The sequence below is a fragment of the Rhinoderma darwinii genome, chromosome 3, assembly GCF_050947455.1.
Source record: "Rhinoderma darwinii isolate aRhiDar2 chromosome 3, aRhiDar2.hap1, whole genome shotgun sequence".
NCBI lineage: Eukaryota > Metazoa > Chordata > Amphibia > Anura > Rhinodermatidae > Rhinoderma > Rhinoderma darwinii.
Window position 1 is genome coordinate 371943341 of NC_134689.1, and position 27600 is coordinate 371970940.

Here is a 27600-nt window from a genome sequence, read left to right on the forward strand (position 1 = left end):
AATGGGCATTGTGTTTGGGAATGTGGTAGTTGTCATGAGAGCATTTTGTTTGTCTTGGGGCATTATTAAGAGGCAATAAGTGAATTGTGGTTGCCATGGTTGTATTCCGAATGGCTAAGAGGACATGGAGAATAATGTGGCTGGGATAAGGGACATTGTGGATGTCATGTGGCATAGTGGCTCTCATGAGTGCATTGTTACATGAATGGGAGCCATTTTGGCTGGTATTTGGCTATTTGGATAAGACATATAGCCGGTGTCATGTGGACATTGTAACTGTCCTCGCGGAATTGTAATTACCATTGAAGGCATTGTTGCTGTCATTAGATGGCATTGTGACTTAGTTGGAGATGTGGTATTAAAATGGGCATTGTATTTGGGAAAGTGGTAGTTGTCATGAAATCATTTTGTTTGTCTTGGGGCATTATGGTTCTCTTAAGAGGCAATAAGTGAATTGTGGTTGTCATGGTTGTATTCCGAATGGCTAAGGGGGCATTAAGGATAATGTGGCTGGCATTGTGGGACGGCTAAGGGGGCATTAAGGATAATGTGGCTGGCATTGTGGGACTTGTGGCTGTAATAGAGCTATTGTAGCTGGGATAAGGGACATTGTGGATGTCATGGGGGCATAGTGGCTCTTATGAGTGCATTGTTGCTTGAATGGGAGCCATTGTGACTGGTATTTGGCTATTTGGATAAGATATATAGTGGGTGTTCTGTGGGCATTGCTTCTTGCATTAGGGGCATTGTGTGTAGAATGGGGGCAATCTAGTTGGAATAGGGCTATTAATGGCATTGTGAAAGGCATGGAGGGCATTGTGCCATTTCTTCATTTTCGTTGGCAAAAGGGGAATTGAGAACATTGTGGCTGTAATGGAGATATTGTGCCTGGGCTCAGGGACAGTGTGGCAGACATGTGGGCATAATGGCTCCAGAGGAACACTGTGTCTGGCACGTGGGCATTGCTGCCATAGGAGGAATTGTGGTTGACATAGGGACTTTGTAGTTGTCATGGGAGCATTCAGGTATGCAAAAAAGGCATTCAGGCCATTGTGGCTGATATGGAGTGCAATGTGGCGTTTGTGGTGGCATTGATGCTGGCATAGATAGAATTGAGGGCTTTATGGTTGTTCGATAAATTATTAATTGGCACTTAGGGCATTGTGGCTCGCATATGAGTAATTTGGGGATAGTGGCTGTCATGGGGGGGCATTGTGGATTTTATGTAAGCATTGTGTCTGGTAAAGTAGACAATGAGGACATAGTGGTTGTCATGGGACATTTTAGTTGTCCTGGTTCTATTGATGTTGGCTTAGGGAGCATTGAGGACAATATGGCTGGAATTGTGAGCATTAGATTATCATGGAGCATAGTGGCTGGGATAAGGGATATTGTGGACCTTGCAGATGTCATGGCTGCATTTTGACTGGGAAATGGGACATTGTTGATTTCATGGGGGCAATTTAGCTGGCATTTAGAGCACATTAGCTGGCATGGAGGACAATTTACGATCGTGGGGGCATTGGGGCTGGCATAAGAGGCATTGGCAGCACTGTGTCTGCGCTAAAGTACATTGTGGCTCGCATAGTGGCATTGTGGCTCCTGGCATAATGACTGTCATGGGGCATTGTAGTTGTCATAGGGCTATTGAAGCCATTGTGGCTGTCATGGTTGTATTGCAGTTAACTTAGGCGGCATTGAGAGCAATGTGGTTTGGATAAGGGGCATTGTGAAAGGAATAAGGGACATTGGACTTTGTATCTGTCATGGGGACATTTTAGCTGCCATATGGGATATTGGTTAGAAGCATTATGGCTGTCACGTGGTATTGGCTGTAATGGGGGCTTTGTGGTTGGCTGGCAGGGAGGAAGTTGTGGCTAACATTGAGGATATTATGACTGGGATATGGGACATAGCGAGTGTCATAAGGATATTGTGGCTTGCAGGTGTCATTATGGCTGGCACGGGGACTTGTGTCTGTCATGTCTTGGTTAGCAAAGGGGAAAGTGAGTTCATTGTGGCTTTAATAAAGGCATAGTGGCTTGCAAAGGAGCATTGACATTTGGTGCTTTCCATTTTGGCCTTCGGGCTGGCATAAGGGGCATTGAAAGCATTGTTGCATGGATAAAGTACATTGTGGTCGCATGATTGTTGATTTTCTGGTGGCTTTGTGGCTGTCATGGAGGGCATTTGACTGTCATAGTGGCATTTTGTCCCTTATAAATGACATTGTGGGTTTCATGAGGGCATAGTAACTCTTATAGGAGCATTATTGCCAGCATTGGGCATTGTAAATGCCTTGGTGTCATTGAGCGCAATGTCATTGTCATTGGCGCATTGTGCCTTACATGGGAGCTTTGTGGCTGTCATGTGGTTAATTGTAGTTTGCATATAGATACTGAGGCCAGTGTGTTGAATAAAGGACATTTGGGTGGTCATTGTAGCTTGGATAAGGGGTATCACCGGCATTGCTCCTGGGATAAAGTACACTGTAGCTGGCATGGGGACTTTGTGGCTGGCATAGTGGCCACTGAAGGCATTTTTGTGGAGATAACGTAGATTGCGTGTGTCATGGGATCAATGGGGGTGTCATGGGGTTTTAGTGACTTAGGAGACCATGTAAATGACATGGGGCATAATGTGGCTATTATAAGAACCTTGTGGCTGGCATGGCGCACTGTAGCTGGAATAAGGTACATTGTGGGTGTTGTGAGTGCATTGTGGCTAACCTGAAAAGCATTGTGGCTTTTTTTAAGGTCTTGTAGCTGGCACGGCAGGCACTATGGTTGTCATGTGGGAATTTTGGTTGGCTTAGCAGGTATTGAAGGCATGGTGATTTGCATAGGGGGCATTGATGACTTTGTGGTTGTCATGTGCGGGAAATGTGGCTGGCACTGAGGACTTTGTGGCTGTCATTGGAGCCATTTAGATGTGGTGGGACAATGTAGCTGTCATAGGTGCATTTTGTATGTCATTGGAAAATTGTGACTGTCGTGGCTTTTTGATTTAGGGTTTGCGTGGACGATGTTTGTTTTTTTACTATGAGTGGCACAGTATAGTTGATGTGTCTAATTTTCTTTGCCTCTCTAGTGATTTGGCCACAAGTTGCAAGTCAGCATCTAGCTATTTTCGCTACTAGTGATATCACTTTGTGTCTTAACCTGGCGCATGTGAGGTCTTTGTTGAATGTGTGATATTCTTCATGATGACTGATAATAGCTATATTGTGTCCTCTCTAGGTCACATTTAGGCCCATGTCATATATGAGTTGTAAATGGTCCACTGAATAGATTGAAGAATGATTTTCTGTTTTATACAGATGTGGAGGAGAGTGCTATTTCTTCTAGACATCTGATCTTTGATGTGATTGGTGACTAATTTTGGGATTGTGATCAGAGTTGATTATATCCTACTTATAGCTTCTAGTCAAGATGGGGTGGTTTGTGCATACTCTTGGATAGGAAGACTTGAGGTTAGATCTCTAATTTGGCTCCTCAGAATGTATCATAGAAAGGGTTTAATTGGCCCTTAAAATATTTGGGGGTTTCATTAGAAACTAGGCACACTAAAATCTCTTTACTGTTTTCAATACATCTATAGCATATACCTGGAATGTATTATCACACCTCTTTCTTGATTTTTTTTTTCTAGGTGTCTATTTGAAAGTGAAGAGAAGCAAGATATGGAATCCTCCAGACAGCGGCAATAGAGGAATCAAATGACTGGTAATTAATATTATTATTAATTACTGATAATTATCAGGCTAGTTTCTAGCTCTGGACTTTCAGAGGTGTGGTAATACCTTCCCGGTATATAAGGATATATGTCTAGTAGTACATATATTGGCTATAGATATTTAAGGGCATTGTAAATGCCTTTGTGTTCTACACATGGGTGCACTGCATTTACATTCCAACATACACATTCATCACCATCTCCACTTCCCCAATGGGAAATTTTTGGCTGGTATGGAGGGTATTGTGGCTGGCATAGGGAGAATTGAGGGCATAGAGTCTGTCCTCGCGGAATTGTAATTAGCATTGAAGACATTGTTGCTGTAATACGATGCATTCCGTGATGTTGTTGTCAGAGGACATTGTGGCTTTTATGGTAACATCGTGACTGGGAATTAGGGATAGTGTGGCTGTCATGAGGACATTGTGACTTTTTTGGAGGCATTGTGATATTTGTGTTGGGATTGTGACTAGTAAAGTGAACAATGAGGGCATTGTGACTTAGTTGGAGATGTGGTATTAAAATGGGCATTGTGTTTGGGAATGTGGTAGTTGTCATGAGAGCATTTTGTTTGTCTTGGGGCATTATTAAGAGGCAATAAGTGAATTGTGGTTGCCATGGTTGTATTCCGAATGGCTAAGAGGACATGGAGAATAATGTGGCTGGGATAAGGGACATTGTGGATGTCATGTGGCATAGTGGCTCTCATGAGTGCATTGTTACATGAATGGGAGCCATTTTGGCTGGTATTTGGCTATTTGGATAAGACATATAGCCGGTGTCATGTGGACATTGTAACTGTCCTCGCGGAATTGTAATTACCATTGAAGGCATTGTTGCTGTCATTAGATGGCATTGTGACTTAGTTGGAGATGTGGTATTAAAATGGGCATTGTATTTGGGAAAGTGGTAGTTGTCATGAAATCATTTTGTTTGTCTTGGGGCATTATGGTTCTCTTAAGAGGCAATAAGTGAATTGTGGTTGTCATGGTTGTATTCCGAATGGCTAAGGGGGCATTAAGGATAATGTGGCTGGCATTGTGGGACGGCTAAGGGGGCATTAAGGATAATGTGGCTGGCATTGTGGGACTTGTGGCTGTAATAGAGCTATTGTAGCTGGGATAAGGGACATTGTGGATGTCATGGGGGCATAGTGGCTCTTATGAGTGCATTGTTGCTTGAATGGGAGCCATTGTGACTGGTATTTGGCTATTTGGATAAGATATATAGTGGGTGTTCTGTGGGCATTGCTTCTTGCATTAGGGGCATTGTGTGTAGAATGGGGGCAATCTAGTTGGAATAGGGCTATTAATGGCATTGTGAAAGGCATGGAGGGCATTGTGCCATTTCTTCATTTTCGTTGGCAAAAGGGGAATTGAGAACATTGTGGCTGTAATGGAGATATTGTGCCTGGGCTCAGGGACAGTGTGGCAGACATGTGGGCATAATGGCTCCAGAGGAACACTGTGTCTGGCACGTGGGCATTGCTGCCATAGGAGGAATTGTGGTTGACATAGGGACTTTGTAGTTGTCATGGGAGCATTCAGGTATGCAAAAAAGGCATTCAGGCCATTGTGGCTGATATGGAGTGCAATGTGGCGTTTGTGGTGGCATTGATGCTGGCATAGATAGAATTGAGGGCTTTATGGTTGTTCGATAAATTTGTAATTGGCACTTAGGGCATTGTGGCTCGCATATGAGTAATTTGGGGATAGTGGCTGTCATGGGGGGGCATTGTGGATTTTATGTAAGCATTGTGTCTGGTAAAGTAGACAATGAGGACATAGTGGTTGTCATGGGACATTTTAGTTGTCCTGGTTCTATTGATGTTGGCTTAGGGAGCATTGAGGACAATATGGCTGGAATTGTGAGCATTAGATTATCATGGAGCATAGTGGCTGGGATAAGGGATATTGTGGACCTTGCAGATGTCATGGCTGCATTTTGACTGGGAAATGGGACATTGTTGATTTCATGGGGGCAATTTAGCTGGCATTTAGAGCACATTAGCTGGCATGGAGGACAATTTACGATCGTGGGGGCATTGGGGCTGGCATAAGAGGCATTGGCAGCACTGTGTCTGCGCTAAAGTACATTGTGGCTCGCATAGTGGCATTGTGGCTCCTGGCATAATGACTGTCATGGGGCATTGTAGTTGTCATAGGGCTATTGAAGCCATTGTGGCTGTCATGGTTGTATTGCAGTTAACTTAGGCGGCATTGAGAGCAATGTGGTTTGGATAAGGGGCATTGTGAAAGGAATAAGGGACATTGGACTTTGTATCTGTCATGGGGACATTTTAGCTGCCATATGGGATATTGGTTAGAAGCATTATGGCTGTCACGTGGTATTGGCTGTAATGGGGGCTTTGTGGTTGGCTGGCAGGGAGGAAGTTGTGGCTAACATTGAGGATATTATGACTGGGATATGGGACATAGCGAGTGTCATGAGGATATTGTGGCTTGCAGGTGTCATTATGGCTGGCACGGGGACTTGTGTCTGTCATGTCTTGGTTAGCAAAGGGGAAAGTGAGTTCATTGTGGCTTTAATAAAGGCATAGTGGCTTGCAAAGGAGCATTGACATTTGGTGCTTTCCATTTTGGCCTTCGGGCTGGCATAAGGGGCATTGAAAGCATTGTTGCATGGATAAAGTACATTGTGGTCGCATGATTGTTGATTTTCTGGTGGCTTTGTGGCTGTCATGGAGGGCATTTGACTGTCATAGTGGCATTGTGTCCCTTATAAATGACATTGTGGGTTTCATGAGGGCATAGTAACTCTTATAGGAGCATTATTGCCAGCATTGGGCATTGTAAATGCCTTGGTGTCATTGAGCGCAATGTCATTGTCATTGGCGCATTGTGCCTTACATGGGAGCTTTGTGGCTGTCATGTGGTTAATTGTAGTTTGCATATAGATACTGAGGCCAGTGTGTTGAATAAAGGACATTTGGGTGGTCATTGTAGCTTGGATAAGGGGTATCACCGGCATTGCTCCTGGGATAAAGTACACTGTAGCTGGCATGGGGACTTTGTGGCTGGCATAGTGGCCACTGAAGGCATTTTTGTGGAGATAACGTAGATTGCGTGTGTCATGGGATCAATGGGGGTGTCATGGGGTTTTAGTGACTTAGGAGACCATGTAAATGACATGGGGCATAATGTGGCTATTATAAGAACCTTGTGGCTGGCATGGAGCACTGTAGCTGGAATAAGGTACATTGTGGGTGTTGTGAGTGCATTGTGGCTAACCTGAAAAGCATTGTGGCTTTTTTTAAGGTCTTGTAGCTGGCACGGCAGGCACTATGGTTGTCATGTGGGAATTTTGGTTGGCTTAGCAGGTATTGAAGGCATGGTGATTTGCATAGGGGGCATTGATGACTTTGTGGTTGTCATGTGCGGGAAATGTGGCTGGCACTGAGGACTTTGTGGCTGTCATTGGAGCCATTTAGATGTGGTGGGACAATGTAGCTGTCATAGGTGCATTTTGTATGTCATTGGAAAATTGTGACTGTCGTGGCTTTTTGATTTAGGGTTTGCGTGGACGATGTTTGTTTTTTTACTATGAGTGGCACAGTATAGTTGATGTGTCTAATTTTCTTTGCCTCTCTAGTGATTTGGCCACAAGTTGCAAGTCAGCATCTAGCTATTTTCGCTACTAGTGATATCACTTTGTGTCTTAACCTGGCGCATGTGAGGTCTTTGTTGAATGTGTGATATTCTTCATGATGACTGATAATAGCTATTATATTGTGTCCTCTCTAGGTCACATTTAGGCCCATGTCATATATGAGTTGTAAATGGTCCACTGAATAGATTGAAGAATGATTTTCTGTTTTATACAGATGTGGAGGAGAGTGCTATTTCTTCTAGACATCTGATCTTTGATGTGATTGGTGACTAATTTTGGGATTGTGATCAGAGTTGATTATATCCTACTTATAGCTTCTAGTCAAGATGGGGTGGTTTGTGCATACTCTTGGATAGGAAGACTTGAGGTTAGATCTCTAATTTGGCTCCTCAGAATGTATCATAGAAAGGGTTTAATTGGCCCTTAAAATATTTGGGGGTTTCATTAGAAACTAGGCACACTAAAATCTCTTTACTGTTTTCAATACATCTATAGCATATACCTGGAATGTATTATCACACCTCTTTCTTGATTTTTTTTTTCTAGGTGTCTATTTGAAAGTGAAGAGAAGCAAGATATGGAATCCTCCAGACAGCGGCAATAGAGGAATCAAATGACTGGTAATTGATATTATTATTAATTACTGATAATTATCAGGCTAGTTTCTAGCTCTGGACTTTCAGAGGTGTGGTAATACCTTCCCGGTATATAAGGATATATGTCTAGTAGTACATATATTGGCTATAGATATTTAAGGGCATTGTAAATGTCTTTGTGTTCTACACATGGGTGCACTGCATTTACATTCCAACATACACATTCATCACCATCTCCACTTCCCCAATGGGAAATTTTTGGCTGGTATGGAGGGTATTGTGGCTGGCATAGGGAGAATTGAGGGCATAGAGTCTGTCCTCGCGGAATTGTAATTAGCATTGAAGACATTGTTGCTGTAATACGATGCATTCCGTGATGTTGTTGTCAGAGGACATTGTGGCTTTTATGGTAACATCGTGACTGGGAATTAGGGATAGTGTGGCTGTCATGAGGACATTGTGACTTTTTTGGAGGCATTGTGATATTTGTGTTGGGATTGTGACTAGTAAAGTGAACAATGAGGGCATTGTGACTTAGTTGGAGATGTGGTATTAAAATGGGCATTGTGTTTGGGAATGTGGTAGTTGTCATGAGAGCATTTTGTTTGTCTTGGGGCATTATTAAGAGGCAATAAGTGAATTGTGGTTGCCATGGTTGTATTCCGAATGGCTAAGAGGACATGGAGAATAATGTGGCTGGGATAAGGGACATTGTGGATGTCATGTGGCATAGTGGCTCTCATGAGTGCATTGTTACATGAATGGGCGCCATTTTGGCTGGTATTTGGCTATTTGGATAAGACATATAGCCGGTGTCATGTGGACATTGTAACTGTCCTCGCGGAATTGTAATTACCATTGAAGGCATTGTTGCTGTCATTAGATGGCATTGTGACTTAGTTGGAGATGTGGTATTAAAATGGGCATTGTGTTTGGGAATGTGGTAGTTGTCATGAGAGCATTTTGTTTGTCTTGGGGCATTATGGTTCTCTTAAGAGGCAATAAGTGAATTGTGGTTGTCATGGTTGTATTCCGAATGGCTAAGGGGGCATTAAGGATAATGTGGCTGGCATTGTGGGACGGCTAAGGGGGCATTAAGGATAATGTGGCTGGCATTGTGGGACTTGTGGCTGTAATAGAGCTATTGTAGCTGGGATAAGGGACATTGTGGATGTCATGGGGGCATAGTGGCTCTTATGAGTGCATTGTTGCTTGAATGGGAGCCATTGTGACTGGTATTTGGCTATTTGGATAAGATATATAGTGGGTGTTCTGTGGGCATTGCTTCTTGCATTAGGGGCATTGTGTGTAGAATGGGGGCAATCTAGTTGGAATAGGGCTATTAATGGCATTGTGAAAGGCATGGAGGGCATTGTGCCATTTCTTCATTTTCGTTGGCAAAAGGGGAATTGAGAACATTGTGGCTGTAATGGAGATATTGTGCCTGGGCTCAGGGACAGTGTGGCAGACATGTGGGCATAATGGCTCCAGAGGAACACTGTGTCTGGCACGTGGGCATTGCTGCCATAGGAGGAATTGTGGTTGACATAGGGACTTTGTAGTTGTCATGGGAGCATTCAGGTATGCAAAAAAGGCATTCAGGCCATTGTGGCTGATATGGAGTGCAATGTGGCGTTTGTGGTGGCATTGATGCTGTCATAGATAGAATTGAGGGCTTTATGGTTGTTCGATAAATTATTAATTGGCACTTAGGGCATTGTGGCTCGCATATGAGTAATTTGGGGATAGTGGCTGTCATGGGGGGGCATTGTGGATTTTATGTAAGCATTGTGTCTGGTAAAGTAGACAATGAGGACATAGTGGTTGTCATGGGACATTTTAGTTGTCCTGGTTCTATTGATGTTGGCTTAGGGAGCATTGAGGACAATATGGCTGGAATTGTGAGCATTAGATTATCATGGAGCATAGTGGCTGGGATAAGGGATATTGTGGACCTTGCAGATGTCATGGCTGCATTTTGACTGGGAAATGGGACATTGTTGATTTCATGGGGGCAATTTAGCTGGCATTTAGAGCACATTAGCTGGCATGGAGGACAATTTACGATCGTGGGGGCATTGGGGCTGGCATAAGAGGCATTGGCAGCACTGTGTCTGCGCTAAAGTACATTGTGGCTCGCATAGTGGCATTGTGGCTCCTGGCATAATGACTGTCATGGGGCATTGTAGTTGTCATAGGGCTATTGAAGCCATTGTGGCTGTCATGGTTGTATTGCAGTTAACTTAGGCGGCATTGAGAGCAATGTGGTTTGGATAAGGGGCATTGTGAAAGGAATAAGGGACATTGGACTTTGTATCTGTCATGGGGACATTTTAGCTGCCATATGGGATATTGGTTAGAAGCATTATGGCTGTCACGTGGTATTGGCTGTAATGGGGGCTTTGTGGTTGGCTGGCAGGGAGGAAGTTGTGGCTAACATTGAGGATATTATGACTGGGATATGGGACATAGCGAGTGTCATAAGGATATTGTGGCTTGCAGGTGTCATTATGGCTGGCACGGGGACTTGTGTCTGTCATGTCTTGGTTAGCAAAGGGGAAAGTGAGTTCATTGTGGCTTTAATAAAGGCATAGTGGCTTGCAAAGGAGCATTGACATTTGGTGCTTTCCATTTTGGCCTTCGGGCTGGCATAAGGGGCATTGAAAGCATTGTTGCATGGATAAAGTACATTGTGGTCGCATGATTGTTGATTTTCTGGTGGCTTTGTGGCTGTCATGGAGGGCATTTGACTGTCATAGTGGCATTTTGTCCCTTATAAATGACATTGTGGGTTTCATGAGGGCATAGTAACTCTTATAGGAGCATTATTGCCAGCATTGGGCATTGTAAATGCCTTGGTGTCATTGAGCGCAATGTCATTGTCATTGGCGCATTGTGCCTTACATGGGAGCTTTGTGGCTGTCATGTGGTTAATTGTAGTTTGCATATAGATACTGAGGCCAGTGTGTTGAATAAAGGACATTTGGGTGGTCATTGTAGCTTGGATAAGGGGTATCACCGGCATTGCTCCTGGGATAAAGTACACTGTAGCTGGCATGGGGACTTTGTGGCTGGCATAGTGGCCACTGAAGGCATTTTTGTGGAGATAACGTAGATTGCGTGTGTCATGGGATCAATGGGGGTGTCATGGGGTTTTAGTGACTTAGGAGACCATGTAAATGACATGGGGCATAATGTGGCTATTATAAGAACCTTGTGGCTGGCATGGCGCACTGTAGCTGGAATAAGGTACATTGTGGGTGTTGTGAGTGCATTGTGGCTAACCTGAAAAGCATTGTGGCTTTTTTTAAGGTCTTGTAGCTGGCACGGCAGGCACTATGGTTGTCATGTGGGAATTTTGGTTGGCTTAGCAGGTATTGAAGGCATGGTGATTTGCATAGGGGGCATTGATGACTTTGTGGTTGTCATGTGCGGGAAATGTGGCTGGCACTGAGGACTTTGTGGCTGTCATTGGAGCCATTTAGATGTGGTGGGACAATGTAGCTGTCATAGGTGCATTTTGTATGTCATTGGAAAATTGTGACTGTCGTGGCTTTTTGATTTAGGGTTTGCGTGGACGATGTTTGTTTTTTTACTATGAGTGGCACAGTATAGTTGATGTGTCTAATTTTCTTTGCCTCTCTAGTGATTTGGCCACAAGTTGCAAGTCAGCATCTAGCTATTTTCGCTACTAGTGATATCACTTTGTGTCTTAACCTGGCGCATGTGAGGTCTTTGTTGAATGTGTGATATTCTTCATGATGACTGATAATAGCTATATTGTGTCCTCTCTAGGTCACATTTAGGCCCATGTCATATATGAGTTGTAAATGGTCCACTGAATAGATTGAAGAATGATTTTCTGTTTTATACAGATGTGGAGGAGAGTGCTATTTCTTCTAGACATCTGATCTTTGATGTGATTGGTGACTAATTTTGGGATTGTGATCAGAGTTGATTATATCCTACTTATAGCTTCTAGTCAAGATGGGGTGGTTTGTGCATACTCTTGGATAGGAAGACTTGAGGTTAGATCTCTAATTTGGCTCCTCAGAATGTATCATAGAAAGGGTTTAATTGGCCCTTAAAATATTTGGGGGTTTCATTAGAAACTAGGCACACTAAAATCTCTTTACTGTTTTCAATACATCTATAGCATATACCTGGAATGTATTATCACACCTCTTTCTTGATTTTTTTTTTCTAGGTGTCTATTTGAAAGTGAAGAGAAGCAAGATATGGAATCCTCCAGACAGCGGCAATAGAGGAATCAAATGACTGGTAATTAATATTATTATTAATTACTGATAATTATCAGGCTAGTTTCTAGCTCTGGACTTTCAGAGGTGTGGTAATACCTTCCCGGTATATAAGGATATATGTCTAGTAGTACATATATTGGCTATAGATATTTAAGGGCATTGTAAATGCCTTTGTGTTCTACACATGGGTGCACTGCATTTACATTCCAACATACACATTCATCACCATCTCCACTTCCCCAATGGGAAATTTTTGGCTGGTATGGAGGGTATTGTGGCTGGCATAGGGAGAATTGAGGGCATAGAGTCTGTCCTCGCGGAATTGTAATTAGCATTGAAGACATTGTTGCTGTAATACGATGCATTCCGTGATGTTGTTGTCAGAGGACATTGTGGCTTTTATGGTAACATCGTGACTGGGAATTAGGGATAGTGTGGCTGTCATGAGGACATTGTGACTTTTTTGGAGGCATTGTGATATTTGTGTTGGGATTGTGACTAGTAAAGTGAACAATGAGGGCATTGTGACTTAGTTGGAGATGTGGTATTAAAATGGGCATTGTGTTTGGGAATGTGGTAGTTGTCATGAGAGCATTTTGTTTGTCTTGGGGCATTATTAAGAGGCAATAAGTGAATTGTGGTTGCCATGGTTGTATTCCGAATGGCTAAGAGGACATGGAGAATAATGTGGCTGGGATAAGGGACATTGTGGATGTCATGTGGCATAGTGGCTCTCATGAGTGCATTGTTACATGAATGGGAGCCATTTTGGCTGGTATTTGGCTATTTGGATAAGACATATAGCCGGTGTCATGTGGACATTGTAACTGTCCTCGCGGAATTGTAATTACCATTGAAGGCATTGTTGCTGTCATTAGATGGCATTGTGACTTAGTTGGAGATGTGGTATTAAAATGGGCATTGTATTTGGGAAAGTGGTAGTTGTCATGAAATCATTTTGTTTGTCTTGGGGCATTATGGTTCTCTTAAGAGGCAATAAGTGAATTGTGGTTGTCATGGTTGTATTCCGAATGGCTAAGGGGGCATTAAGGATAATGTGGCTGGCATTGTGGGACGGCTAAGGGGGCATTAAGGATAATGTGGCTGGCATTGTGGGACTTGTGGCTGTAATAGAGCTATTGTAGCTGGGATAAGGGACATTGTGGATGTCATGGGGGCATAGTGGCTCTTATGAGTGCATTGTTGCTTGAATGGGAGCCATTGTGACTGGTATTTGGCTATTTGGATAAGATATATAGTGGGTGTTCTGTGGGCATTGCTTCTTGCATTAGGGGCATTGTGTGTAGAATGGGGGCAATCTAGTTGGAATAGGGCTATTAATGGCATTGTGAAAGGCATGGAGGGCATTGTGCCATTTCTTCATTTTCGTTGGCAAAAGGGGAATTGAGAACATTGTGGCTGTAATGGAGATATTGTGCCTGGGCTCAGGGACAGTGTGGCAGACATGTGGGCATAATGGCTCCAGAGGAACACTGTGTCTGGCACGTGGGCATTGCTGCCATAGGAGGAATTGTGGTTGACATAGGGACTTTGTAGTTGTCATGGGAGCATTCAGGTATGCAAAAAAGGCATTCAGGCCATTGTGGCTGATATGGAGTGCAATGTGGCGTTTGTGGTGGCATTGATGCTGGCATAGATAGAATTGAGGGCTTTATGGTTGTTCGATAAATTATTAATTGGCACTTAGGGCATTGTGGCTCGCATATGAGTAATTTGGGGATAGTGGCTGTCATGGGGGGGCATTGTGGATTTTATGTAAGCATTGTGTCTGGTAAAGTAGACAATGAGGACATAGTGGTTGTCATGGGACATTTTAGTTGTCCTGGTTCTATTGATGTTGGCTTAGGGAGCATTGAGGACAATATGGCTGGAATTGTGAGCATTAGATTATCATGGAGCATAGTGGCTGGGATAAGGGATATTGTGGACCTTGCAGATGTCATGGCTGCATTTTGACTGGGAAATGGGACATTGTTGATTTCATGGGGGCAATTTAGCTGGCATTTAGAGCACATTAGCTGGCATGGAGGACAATTTACGATCGTGGGGGCATTGGGGCTGGCATAAGAGGCATTGGCAGCACTGTGTCTGCGCTAAAGTACATTGTGGCTCGCATAGTGGCATTGTGGCTCCTGGCATAATGACTGTCATGGGGCATTGTAGTTGTCATAGGGCTATTGAAGCCATTGTGGCTGTCATGGTTGTATTGCAGTTAACTTAGGCGGCATTGAGAGCAATGTGGTTTGGATAAGGGGCATTGTGAAAGGAATAAGGGACATTGGACTTTGTATCTGTCATGGGGACATTTTAGCTGCCATATGGGATATTGGTTAGAAGCATTATGGCTGTCACGTGGTATTGGCTGTAATGGGGGCTTTGTGGTTGGCTGGCAGGGAGGAAGTTGTGGCTAACATTGAGGATATTATGACTGGGATATGGGACATAGCGAGTGTCATGAGGATATTGTGGCTTGCAGGTGTCATTATGGCTGGCACGGGGACTTGTGTCTGTCATGTCTTGGTTAGCAAAGGGGAAAGTGAGTTCATTGTGGCTTTAATAAAGGCATAGTGGCTTGCAAAGGAGCATTGACATTTGGTGCTTTCCATTTTGGCCTTCGGGCTGGCATAAGGGGCATTGAAAGCATTGTTGCATGGATAAAGTACATTGTGGTCGCATGATTGTTGATTTTCTGGTGGCTTTGTGGCTGTCATGGAGGGCATTTGACTGTCATAGTGGCATTGTGTCCCTTATAAATGACATTGTGGGTTTCATGAGGGCATAGTAACTCTTATAGGAGCATTATTGCCAGCATTGGGCATTGTAAATGCCTTGGTGTCATTGAGCGCAATGTCATTGTCATTGGCGCATTGTGCCTTACATGGGAGCTTTGTGGCTGTCATGTGGTTAATTGTAGTTTGCATATAGATACTGAGGCCAGTGTGTTGAATAAAGGACATTTGGGTGGTCATTGTAGCTTGGATAAGGGGTATCACCGGCATTGCTCCTGGGATAAAGTACACTGTAGCTGGCATGGGGACTTTGTGGCTGGCATAGTGGCCACTGAAGGCATTTTTGTGGAGATAACGTAGATTGCGTGTGTCATGGGATCAATGGGGGTGTCATGGGGTTTTAGTGACTTAGGAGACCATGTAAATGACATGGGGCATAATGTGGCTATTATAAGAACCTTGTGGCTGGCATGGAGCACTGTAGCTGGAATAAGGTACATTGTGGGTGTTGTGAGTGCATTGTGGCTAACCTGAAAAGCATTGTGGCTTTTTTTAAGGTCTTGTAGCTGGCACGGCAGGCACTATGGTTGTCATGTGGGAATTTTGGTTGGCTTAGCAGGTATTGAAGGCATGGTGATTTGCATAGGGGGCATTGATGACTTTGTGGTTGTCATGTGCGGGAAATGTGGCTGGCACTGAGGACTTTGTGGCTGTCATTGGAGCCATTTAGATGTGGTGGGACAATGTAGCTGTCATAGGTGCATTTTGTATTTCATTGGAAAATTGTGACTGTCGTGGCTTTTTGATTTAGGGTTTGCGTGGACGATGTTTGTTTTTTTACTATGAGTGGCACAGTATAGTTGATGTGTCTAATTTTCTTTGCCTCTCTAGTGATTTGGCCACAAGTTGCAAGTCAGCATCTAGCTATTTTCGCTACTAGTGATATCACTTTGTGTCTTAACCTGGCGCATGTGAGGTCTTTGTTGAATGTGTGATATTCTTCATGATGACTGATAATAGCTATTATATTGTGTCCTCTCTAGGTCACATTTAGGCCCATGTCATATATGAGTTGTAAATGGTCCACTGAATAGATTGAAGAATGATTTTCTGTTTTATACAGATGTGGAGGAGAGTGCTATTTCTTCTAGACATCTGATCTTTGATGTGATTGGTGACTAATTTTGGGATTGTGATCAGAGTTGATTATATCCTACTTATAGCTTCTAGTCAAGATGGGGTGGTTTGTGCATACTCTTGGATAGGAAGACTTGAGGTTAGATCTCTAATTTGGCTCCTCAGAATGTATCATAGAAAGGGTTTAATTGGCCCTTAAAATATTTGGGGGTTTCATTAGAAACTAGGCACACTAAAATCTCTTTACTGTTTTCAATACATCTATAGCATATACCTGGAATGTATTATCACACCTCTTTCTTGATTTTTTTTTTCTAGGTGTCTATTTGAAAGTGAAGAGAAGCAAGATATGGAATCCTCCAGACAGCGGCAATAGAGGAATCAAATGACTGGTAATTGATATTATTATTAATTACTGATAATTATCAGGCTAGTTTCTAGCTCTGGACTTTCAGAGGTGTGGTAATACCTTCCCGGTATATAAGGATATATGTCTAGTAGTACATATATTGGCTATAGATATTTAAGGGCATTGTAAATGTCTTTGTGTTCTACACATGGGTGCACTGCATTTACATTCCAACATACACATTCATCACCATCTCCACTTCCCCAATGGGAAATTTTTGGCTGGTATGGAGGGTATTGTGGCTGGCATAGGGAGAATTGAGGGCATAGAGTCTGTCCTCGCGGAATTGTAATTAGCATTGAAGACATTGTTGCTGTAATACGATGCATTCCGTGATGTTGTTGTCAGAGGACATTGTGGCTTTTATGGTAACATCGTGACTGGGAATTAGGGATAGTGTGGCTGTCATGAGGACATTGTGACTTTTTTGGAGGCATTGTGATATTTGTGTTGGGATTGTGACTAGTAAAGTGAACAATGAGGGCATTGTGACTTAGTTGGAGATGTGGTATTAAAATGGGCATTGTGTTTGGGAATGTGGTAGTTGTCATGAGAGCATTTTGTTTGTCTTGGGGCATTATTAAGAGGCAATAAGTGAATTGTGGTTGCCATGGTTGTATTCCGAATGGCTAAGAGGACATGGAGAATAATGTGGCTGGGATAAGGGACATTGTGGATGTCATGTGGCATAGTGGCTCTCATGAGTGCATTGTTACATGAATGGGCGCCATTTTGGCTGGTATTTGGCTATTTGGATAAGACATATAGCCGGTGTCATGTGGACATTGTAACTGTCCTCGCGGAATTGTAATTACCATTGAAGGCATTGTTGCTGTCATTAGATGGCATTGTGACTTAGTTGGAGATGTGGTATTAAAATGGGCATTGTGTTTGGGAATGTGGTAGTTGTCATGAGAGCATTTTGTTTGTCTTGGGGCATTATGGTTCTCTTAAGAGGCAATAAGTGAATTGTGGTTGTCATGGTTGTATTCCGAATGGCTAAGGGGGCATTAAGGATAATGTGGCTGGCATTGTGGGACGGCTAAGGGGGCATTAAGGATAATGTGGCTGGCATTGTGGGACTTGTGGCTGTAATAGAGCTATTGTAGCTGGGATAAGGGACATTGTGGATGTCATGGGGGCATAGTGGCTCTTATGAGTGCATTGTTGCTTGAATGGGAGCCATTGTGACTGGTATTTGGCTATTTGGATAAGATATATAGTGGGTGTTCTGTGGGCATTGCTTCTTGCATTAGGGGCATTGTGTGTAGAATGGGGGCAATCTAGTTGGAATAGGGCTATTAATGGCATTGTGAAAGGCATGGAGGGCATTGTGCCATTTCTTCATTTTCGTTGGCAAAAGGGGAATTGAGAACATTGTGGCTGTAATGGAGATATTGTGCCTGGGCTCAGGGACAGTGTGGCAGACATGTGGGCATAATGGCTCCAGAGGAACACTGTGTCTGGCACGTGGGCATTGCTGCCATAGGAGGAATTGTGGTTGACATAGGGACTTTGTAGTTGTCATGGGAGCATTCAGGTATGCAAAAAAGGCATTCAGGCCATTGTGGCTGATATGGAGTGCAATGTGGCGTTTGTGGTGGCATTGATGCTGGCATAGATAGAATTGAGGGCTTTATGGTTGTTCGATAAATTATTAATTGGCACTTAGGGCATTGTGGCTCGCATATGAGTAATTTGGGGATAGTGGCTGTCATGGGGGGGCATTGTGGATTTTATGTAAGCATTGTGTCTGGTAAAGTAGACAATGAGGACATAGTGGTTGTCATGGGACATTTTAGTTGTCCTGGTTCTATTGATGTTGGCTTAGGGAGCATTGAGGACAATATAGCTGGAATTGTGAGCATTAGATTATCATGGAGCATAGTGGCTGGGATAAGGGATATTGTGGACCTTGCAGATGTCATGGCTGCATTTTGACTGGGAAATGGGACATTGTTGATTTCATGGGGGCAATTTAGCTGGCATTTAGAGCACATTAGCTGGCATGGAGGACAATTTACGATCGTGGGGGCATTGGGCTGGCATAAGAGGCATTGGCAGCACTGTGTCTGCGCTAAAGTACATTGTGGCTCGCATAGTGGCATTGTGGCTCCTGGCATAATGACTGTCATGGGGCATTGGAGTTGTCATAGGGCTATTGAAGCCATTGTGGCTGTCATGGTATTATTGCAGTTAACTTAGGCGGCATTGAGAGCAATGTGGTTTGGATAAGGGGCATTGTGAAAGGAATAAGGGACACTGCACTTTGTATCTGTCATGGGGACATTTTAGCTGCCATATGGGATATTGGTTAGAAGCATTATGGCTGTCACGTGGTATTGGCTGTAATGGGGGCTTTGTGGTTGGCTGGCAGGGAGGAAGTTGTGGCTAACATTGAGGATATTATGACTGGGATATGGGACATAGCGAGTGTCATGAGGATATTGTGGCTTGCAGGTGTCATTATGGCTGGCACGGGGACTTGTGTCTGTCATGTCTTGGTTAGCAAAGGGGAAAGTGAGTTCATTGTGGCTTTAATAAAGGCATAGTGGCTTGCAAAGGAGCATTGACATTTGGTGCTTTCCATTTTGGCCTTCGGGCTGGCATAAGGGGCATTGAAAGCATTGTTGCATGGATAAAGTACATTGTGGTCGCATGATTGTTGATTTTCTGGTGGCTTTGTGGCTGTCATGGAGGGCATTTGACTGTCATAGTGGCATTGTGTCCCTTATAAATGACATTGTGGGTTTCATGAGGGCATAGTAACTCTTATAGGAGCATTATTGCCAGCATTGGGCATTGTAAATGCCTTGGTGTCATTGAGCGCAATGTCATTGTCATTGGCGCATTGTGCCTTACATGGGAGCTTTGTGGCTGTCATGTGGTTAATTGTAGTTTGCATATAGATACTGAGGCCAGTGTGTTGAATAAAGGACATTTGGGTGGTCATTGTAGCTTGGATAAGGGGTATCACCGGCATTGCTCCTGGGATAAAGTACACTGTAGCTGGCATGGGGACTTTGTGGCTGGCATAGTGGCGACTGAAGGCATTTTTGTGGAGATAACGTAGATTGCGTGTGTCATGGGATCAATGGGGGTGTCATGGGGTTTTAGTGACTTAGGAGACCATGTAAATGACATGGGGCATAATGTGGCTATTATAAGAACCTTGTGGCTGGCATGGCGCACTGTAGCTGGAATAAGGTACATTGTGGGTGTTGTGAGTGCATTGTGGCTAACCTGAAAAGCATTGTGGCTTTTTTTAAGGTCTTGTAGCTGGCACGGCAGGCACTATGGTTGTCATGTGGGAATTTTGGTTGGCTTAGCAGGTATTGAAGGCATGGTGATTTGCATAGGGGGCATTGATGACTTTGTGGTTGTCATGTGCGGGAAATGTGGCTGGCACTGAGGACTTTGTGGCTGTCATTGGAGCCATTTAGATGTGGTGGGACAATGTAGCTGTCATAGGTGCATTTTGTATGTCATTGGAAAATTGTGACTGTCGTGGCTTTTTGATTTAGGGTTTGCGTGGACGATGTTTTTTTTTTTACTATGAGTGGCACAGTATAGTTGATGTGTCTAATTTTCTTTGCCTCTCTAGTGATTTGGCCACAAGTTGCAAGTCAGCATCTAGCTATTTTCGCTACTAGTGATATCACTTTGTGTCTTAACCTGGCGCATGTGAGGTCTTTGTTGAATGTGTGATATTCTTCATGATGACTGATAATAGCTATATTGTGTCCTCTCTAGGTCACATTTAGGCCCATGTCATATATGAGTTGTAAATGGTCCACTGAATAGATTGAAGAATGATTTTCTGTTTTATACAGATGTGGAGGAGAGTGCTATTTCTTCTAGACATCTGATCTTTGATGTGATTGGTGACTAATTTTGGGATTGTGATCAGAGTTGATTATATCCTACTTATAGCTTCTAGTCAAGATGGGGTGGTTTGTGCATACTCTTGGATAGGAAGACTTGAGGTTGGATCTCTAATTTGGCTCCTCAGAATATATCATAGAAAGGGTTTAATTGGCCCTTAAAATATTTGGGGATTTCATTAGAAACTAGGCACACTAAAATCTCTTTACTGTTTCCAATACATCTATAGCATATACCAGGAATGTATTATCACAACTCTTTCTTGATTTTTTTTTCTAGGTTTCTATTTGAAAGTGAAGAGAAGCAAGATATGGAATCCTCCAGACAGCGGCAATAGAGGAATCAAATGACTGGTAATTGATATTATTATTAGTCTATGGGGCAGTACAGACAGTCCGTGCTTTTTGCGCAGCGTTTGTCTGCTGCGCAAAAAGCGCGACAGGTTCAATAACTCTGCGTATTTCGCGCATCACGCACCCATTGAAGTCAATGGGTGCGTGAAAATCACGCGCACCACACGGAAGCACTTCCGTGGGACGAGCGTGATTCGCGCAACAGCAGTGAAAAGGATGAATGAAAACCGAAAAGCACCACGTGCTTTTCTGTTTCCGAACATCCAAACGGAGTGTCTTTGCGTACCGAACTTCACCGGGTTCGGCCAAACTCGTTTTGGCCGATCCCGGCAAAAAAATTATCGGTACGCGACGTCAGGAGATAGTCACTGTCCATGGTGCTGAAAGAGTTAAACTGTTTCAGCACCATGGACAGTGACTTGCGATCCCAAAATACATTAACCTGTAAAAAAAACCCGAAGTTCTAACTTACCGATTACTCCTGTCTCCTTCCTGCAGTCCGACCTCCCGGGATGACACTTCAGTTCAAGTGACAGCTCCAGCCAATCACAGGCCAAGCACAGGCTGCAGCCAATCACAGGCTGCAGCGGTCACTTGGACTGCTGCGTCATCCAGGGAGGTGGGGCCCGATGTCAAGAGAGGCGCGTCACCAAGGACGCGTCACCAAGGACGCGTCACCAAGGCAACGGCCGGGAAGTTCTCGGTAAGTAGGAACTTTATCTTTTTTTTGTACAGGTTTTTCGCTGTTGTGTTCGGCATTCACTGTCGAGGGTGCTGAAAGATTTAGCTCTTTCAGCACCTTGGACAGTGACGGGCGTTGACAAGCCTCATCTCTATGATGCCGGCTGCGCGAAAATCACGCAGCCGCGCATCAGACACGCATGACACACGCAGCTGTCAAATGGTTTTTGCGCTCGCAAAACGCTGCGTTGTTTGCGCGCGCAAAAACGCAACGTTCGTGTGAATCTCCCCTAACTTTGTGAAAAAAGATCGTTTTTTTAAATAAAAAGCATTACTGTCACCTACATTATAGCGCTGATCTCCTTATGTAGGAGACAGAGCACTTATAATGTGGTGACAGAGTCTCTTTAATGACTGTCAAAGTGAGAGGGAAAGTATGTCAGACAAGGTCCTTGTAGGAGAAGTAAAGCAGCAAAACAACAAGTATTTTCAATATTAATACATGCTGACATCTTTATATCTGGACAGATGGAATTAACAAAATCAAATAAATTGATTTGTTCTTAGTTGTAGATAGACAGACAGACAGACAGACAGACAGACAGATAGATAGACAGATAGATAGACAGATAGATAGACAGACAGATAGATAGATAGATAGATAGATAGATAGATAGATAGATAGATAGATAGATAGATAGATAGATAGATAGATAGATACATGGCCGGCCTTAGATATGTTCGACCAGTGCGGTCACACAGTGCGCCAGCCGCCACACTGCAAGAGGGGCGCCAGCGGGTGTGTGTATCCCCGCGCCGTTGCAACTACCAGCGGTTCAGGTGCCACTCGCTAACTGCACCCAGGGCCGGCCTTAGGCAGTCGCCTTTCTGCCCGGGCGCTTCTTCACTTAGTGGCCATCACTACCGCTGTAGCAGCCACAGTGGCTGCTAGCAGCGACACCGGGCATGAGGGCGGTGGGGCCGCTACCAGCCGCTGCGGCTGCTATAGCGGTAGCGACGGCACTATAGCAGAGCAGGGAGGTATCTCCCTGCTCTGCTATCTACTAGCGCCACTGTAGCTCCCTGAAAGAGTGGAATCTCCATGTGGCCGGGGATTCTGCTCCTGGAGCGCTCCTTGATGTCTCTGGATGTATATGGACAGTGACATCAGGGAAAACTCCTGAAGCGGAATGCCCAGTCACAGCGTTGCCGACGCTGTGACCGGGGATTCCACTCCAGGAGAAGCAAATTACGTCATGGACACAGACAACAGGAGCTTCTCCTGGAGTAGAATCGACGGTCACAGCGTCGGCAACGCTGTGGATGGGGATTCCGCTTCAGGAGTTTCCCCTGATATCACTGTCCATATATGGACAGAGACATCAAGGAGCGCTCCAGGAGTGGAATCCCCGACCACACGGGGATTCCGCTCCTTCAGGGAGCTACAGTGGCGCTATCCACACTCGAAGGGGGGGGGGGGTTCTATTTACAAGGGGGCTGTGGGCTGTGTGGCACTAGCTACAAAAAAGGACAACTGTGCAGGAGCACACAAAATACCCAGCTTTCCTGGCTATCAAATAAATGTGTCGAAATAAACTAAGATCTAACTTTTATTTAATCTACATAAAATGATTAATCTTTTAGCAAGTCTAAATAAAGGTTATATCTTAGTTTATTTCCACACATTTATTTGATAGCCAGGAAAGCTGGGTATTTTGTGTGCTCCTGCACAGTTGTCTTTTTTTGAATGTCTATTGCCCGCCAGCTATCAGGGTAATTTCGTAGTACCTAGAAGGGGGCTGTGGGCAGTGTGGCAATACCTACCAGGGGGCTGTGGGCTGTGTGGCACTACCAATGAGGGGGCTGTGGGCTGTGTGGCACTACCAACCAGGGGGCTGTGGGCTGTGTGGCACTACCAACCAGCGGGCGGTGGGCTGTGTGGCACTACCAACCAGGGGGCTGTGTGGCACTCCCTACCAGAGGGCTGTGGGATGTGTGGCACTCCCTACCAGGGGGCTGTGCGGCACTCCCTACCAGGGGACTGTGCGGCACTCCCTACCAGGGGGCTGTGCAGCATTCCATAGCAGGGGGCTGTGCGTCCCTCCCTACCAGGGCGCTACCTACAAGGGGGATATCTGGCGCTACCTACAAGGGGACTGTATGGTGCTACCTACAAGGGGGCTGTCCGGCACTACCTACAAGTGGGCTGTGTGGTGCTACCTACAAGGGGCTGTGTGGTGCTACCCACAAGGGGGCTGTGTGGCGCTACCCACAAGGGGCTGTGTGGCGCTACCTACATGGGGCTGTGTGGCGCAACCTACAGGAGGAATCTGTGAGTGGTGGTCTGATGGTCATTTCACTGTGAGTGGTGGGCTGATGGTCATTTTACTGTGAGTTGGGGTCTGATGGTCATTTTACTGTGAGTGGGGACTGATGGTCTTCAAGAAAATACCTGCGGCGCCCGTTTGGAGCTTTTTTTTCCTGCGTCTTTTGCATTCGCTTCAACGGCTTTATAAAAAACACAAAAAAAAGGTCACACAACGCTGTCAGTTGCTGAAGGAATTTTGAGGCAGATTTTTTTTGCCTTACAAAAAAAGTGTGTGAACATACCCTATGAGTGTAGTGCTTGTTCTTAGCCGTTTTCTGTCTTTCTTGAAACAATTTTTGGTAGGGGGGCCCTGAGGAAATTTTATTTTTCCAGTGCTGCCTCGAGTCCCGAAAAGGTTGGGAAACTTTGTACTAGGCTACAGGATGACGCCGTGGAGCATCTCAGTTCGTCAATTTTTGTTTTTGTTTGGGGGCACTGTCTACAAGGGGGAGGTGGGAGACTGTATGGCACTGTCTACAAGAGAGAGGTGGGTGCACTGTATAGCACGATCTACAAAAAGGAGATGGGGATTATGGCACTGTCTACAGGGAGGCTATATGGCAAAATCTACAGGGGGGCACTATACTGTGCGGGGGCCACTAAGCGGACATTATATTGTGTAGGGGTACTACAGGTGGCATAATACTGTGGGCACAATTAGAGGACAAAATACTGTGTCCTTGAAGGGGTTGTAATATATTATTAAATATTAATATTATTATTATACTGATTACACTAAAGGGGCATTATAATTTTTTTATGGGGAATTTTTTTTTAATGATGCGGTGGGGCGCCGAAAGATCATTTCGCACAGGGCGCCATCTATCCTAGGGCCGGCCTTGGATAGATAGATAGATAGATAGATAGATAGATAGATAGATAGATAGATAGATAGATAGATAGATAGATAGATAGATAGATAGATAGATATGAGATAAAGGGACTAGAGAGATAGAAGCTGGGAAGCACTAGCAGAATATAGTGAAGAGATATCCTGCATGACCAATTCCTTAAAAAATTAAGCTTTATTCCAAATTGAATAAAATCTAGCGGAGGGGTGAAGTAGATTGTTTTGAAGCAGATTTGTGCTTTAATTTACGCCAATTTCTGCCCCGTCTCTTTTGCTAAGCCCCACACCAGGGGCGTAGCTAGGTGGGGCAGGCGGGGCAACCTGAAGGATACGGATAGGGGGTCGCCAAAGAGCAGCTGATCGCTTCTGACAGGTGCCCCGTATGTGGGACACCTGCAGCAGCTTAGGAAGAGCCAGGACATTACGGTGTTCTGACTGGGCTCTGTGACGGCCAGGGAGTGGACCAGTCCAGTCACCTGACCTCACGTCAGTGACAAGAGGTCAGATGACTCAGGTCAGGGGACAGGTCCACTCCCGTGCTGCAGCCTTCCTGCATGTGCTCTGTGCTCTGCCGAGAAGCAGAGAGGAAGCTCCGCACACAACCCGTCCTGAACTGTCAGCAAGGAGACATGGTGAGTGTGTGTGTATATGTGTGTGTAATGTGTGTCTCTGTGTTTGTATGTGCATATGTTACAGTGTGTGTGTGTGTGTATGCGTGTGTGTGTGTGTGTGTGTGTGTGTGTGTGTGTGTCTGTGTCTCTGCATGTGTTTGTCTCTTACATCTACTACATTATCTGTACTCTGAGAGTTATCTCTGTGTTATCTGTGGTGTTACATAGGACTGCAGGTAACACTACTATCTGTATTTAGAGAGTTATCACTGTGTTATCTGTGGTGTTACAAGGGACTGCAGATAACACTACTACATTATCTGTACTCAGAGAGATATGACTGTGTTATCTGTGGTGTTACATAGGACTGCAGGGAACATCTACTACATTATCTGTACTGTGTGCTAAATTACAATCTCAGCTCTGCTACACAGTACAGATAATGTAGTAGATGTTACCTGCAGTCCTATGTTACACCACAGATAACAGTGATATCTCTCTGAGTACAGATAATGCAGTAGTGTTACCTGCAGTCCTATGTAACACCACAGATAACACAGTGATAACGCTCTGAGTACAGATAATGTAGTAGATGTTATCTTCAGTCCTATGTAACACCACAGATAACAGTGATATCTCTCTGAGAACAGATAATGTAGTAGTGTTACCTGCAGTCCTATGTAACACCACAGATAACACAGTGATAACTCTTTAAATACAGATAGTAGTGTTACCTGCAGTCCTACGTAACACCACAGATAACACAGTGATAACTCTCTGAGTACAGATAATGTAGTAGTTGTTGCCTGCAGTCCTATGTAACACCACAGATAACACATTGTGCTAAATTACAATCTCAGCTCTGCTACAATGTGTTATCTGTGGTGTTACATAGGACTGCAGGCAACAGCTACTACATTATCTGTACTCAGAGAGTTATCACTGTGTTATCTGTGGTGTTACATAGGACTGCAGGTAACACTACTATCTGTAAGGAAGGGGGTAGGGAAACAGACAAGTGAGCCCTAATCTACCCGCCACTCAGTCCCTGCCTACTTGCAACTACCTGCCCTAGGCGACGGGGTACAACTGGGCGACGGTCCCTACGCTCAGTAAGTGCACGACAGACAAACAGACAAGGGTACACAAAACTAAGGGAAATGGGGCAGTTGCCCACGGCAACACCGTGAGCAACAAGAGTGGTGAACGAGCCGAGTCAAACCAGGAGTGTACGAGGTACCAAACGCAGAGCAGGAGAGTAGTGAACAAGCCGAGTCAAACCAAGAGTGTACGAGGTACCAAACGCAGAGCAGGAGAGTAGTCCGTAAGCCAGGGTCAGTATGAAGCAGGGTCAAATAGTTCAGAAGCTGCAGCAGGGCCAGGAAACCAAACGAGAAGAATCACAAGCAAGGAGGAACAGGAAAGGCAGGTATAAATAGACAGAGGGCGGGAGCTAGCTCCGTCTGGCCAGGCTGTGATAGGCTCTCCCACTCCTAAGCCTGCCATCCTGAGTGGTGGAAGATGGAGTCAGTCTCACAGACATAGAAGCAGGTGCAGACTGATTACCTATGGGCCTTGACACAGAAGCTCTGCCTGGCAGATCCTTTACACTATCTGTATTTTGAGAGTTATCACTGTGTTATCTGTGTTGTTACATAGGACTGCAGGTAACATCTACTACATTATCTGTGCTGTGTACATATGTGCCTGTGTGCGTATATATGAGTCTGTTTGTAAATGTGTCTTTGTGCTTGTATATTTGTGCCTTTTATGTATTTGCATATGTTCCTGTCTGTGTATTTATCTGCCGGTGTCTGTGTATATGTGTCTGTACGTCTATATATTTACCTGTTTGTATATATTCCAGAATGTGTGTATGTATATTTGCCTGTATGTCTAAATATCTGTCTTTATGTATGTACAGTATATATGTTCCAGCGTGTCCATATATGTGGTTCATTTTTGGTTTGTGTAGGGGGCGGCAATAGAGAGACCCGCACAAGGCGCCATCCAAGCTAAGGCCGGCCCTGGCTGTCACCAACCCTAGTCAGAAGAAATTCCGCCGCTGCCTGCGCCGAATGACCTCCTCGGCTCCTCCGGTAAGTCACACCAGGCAGAGCGGAGAGTGGTAGCGGTAGGCTACTGCCCACCGGTCTGTTCACAGTGTGGCACTATTTAAAAGGGGTGGGAGTGTGGCGCTATTTAAAAGAGGTGGGAGTATGGCGCTATTTAAAAGGGGGGGAGTGTGGCGCTATTTGCAAAGGGGCAGCGGGCTGTGTGTGGCACTATCTACAAGGGCGGCTGTGTGTGGCACTATTTAGAAGGGGGGCTTT

At 44.6% G+C, this 27600-nt stretch overlaps 1 protein-coding gene across 1 annotated transcript in view; it reads right to left on the reverse strand.

Moving 5' to 3' along the window:
• The window catches only part of LOC142750507 (zinc metalloproteinase/disintegrin-like), a 123896-nt gene that overhangs the window by 67608 nt on the left and 28688 nt on the right, over window positions 1-27600 (reverse strand). The gene's annotated exons all lie outside the window — the stretch shown is intronic.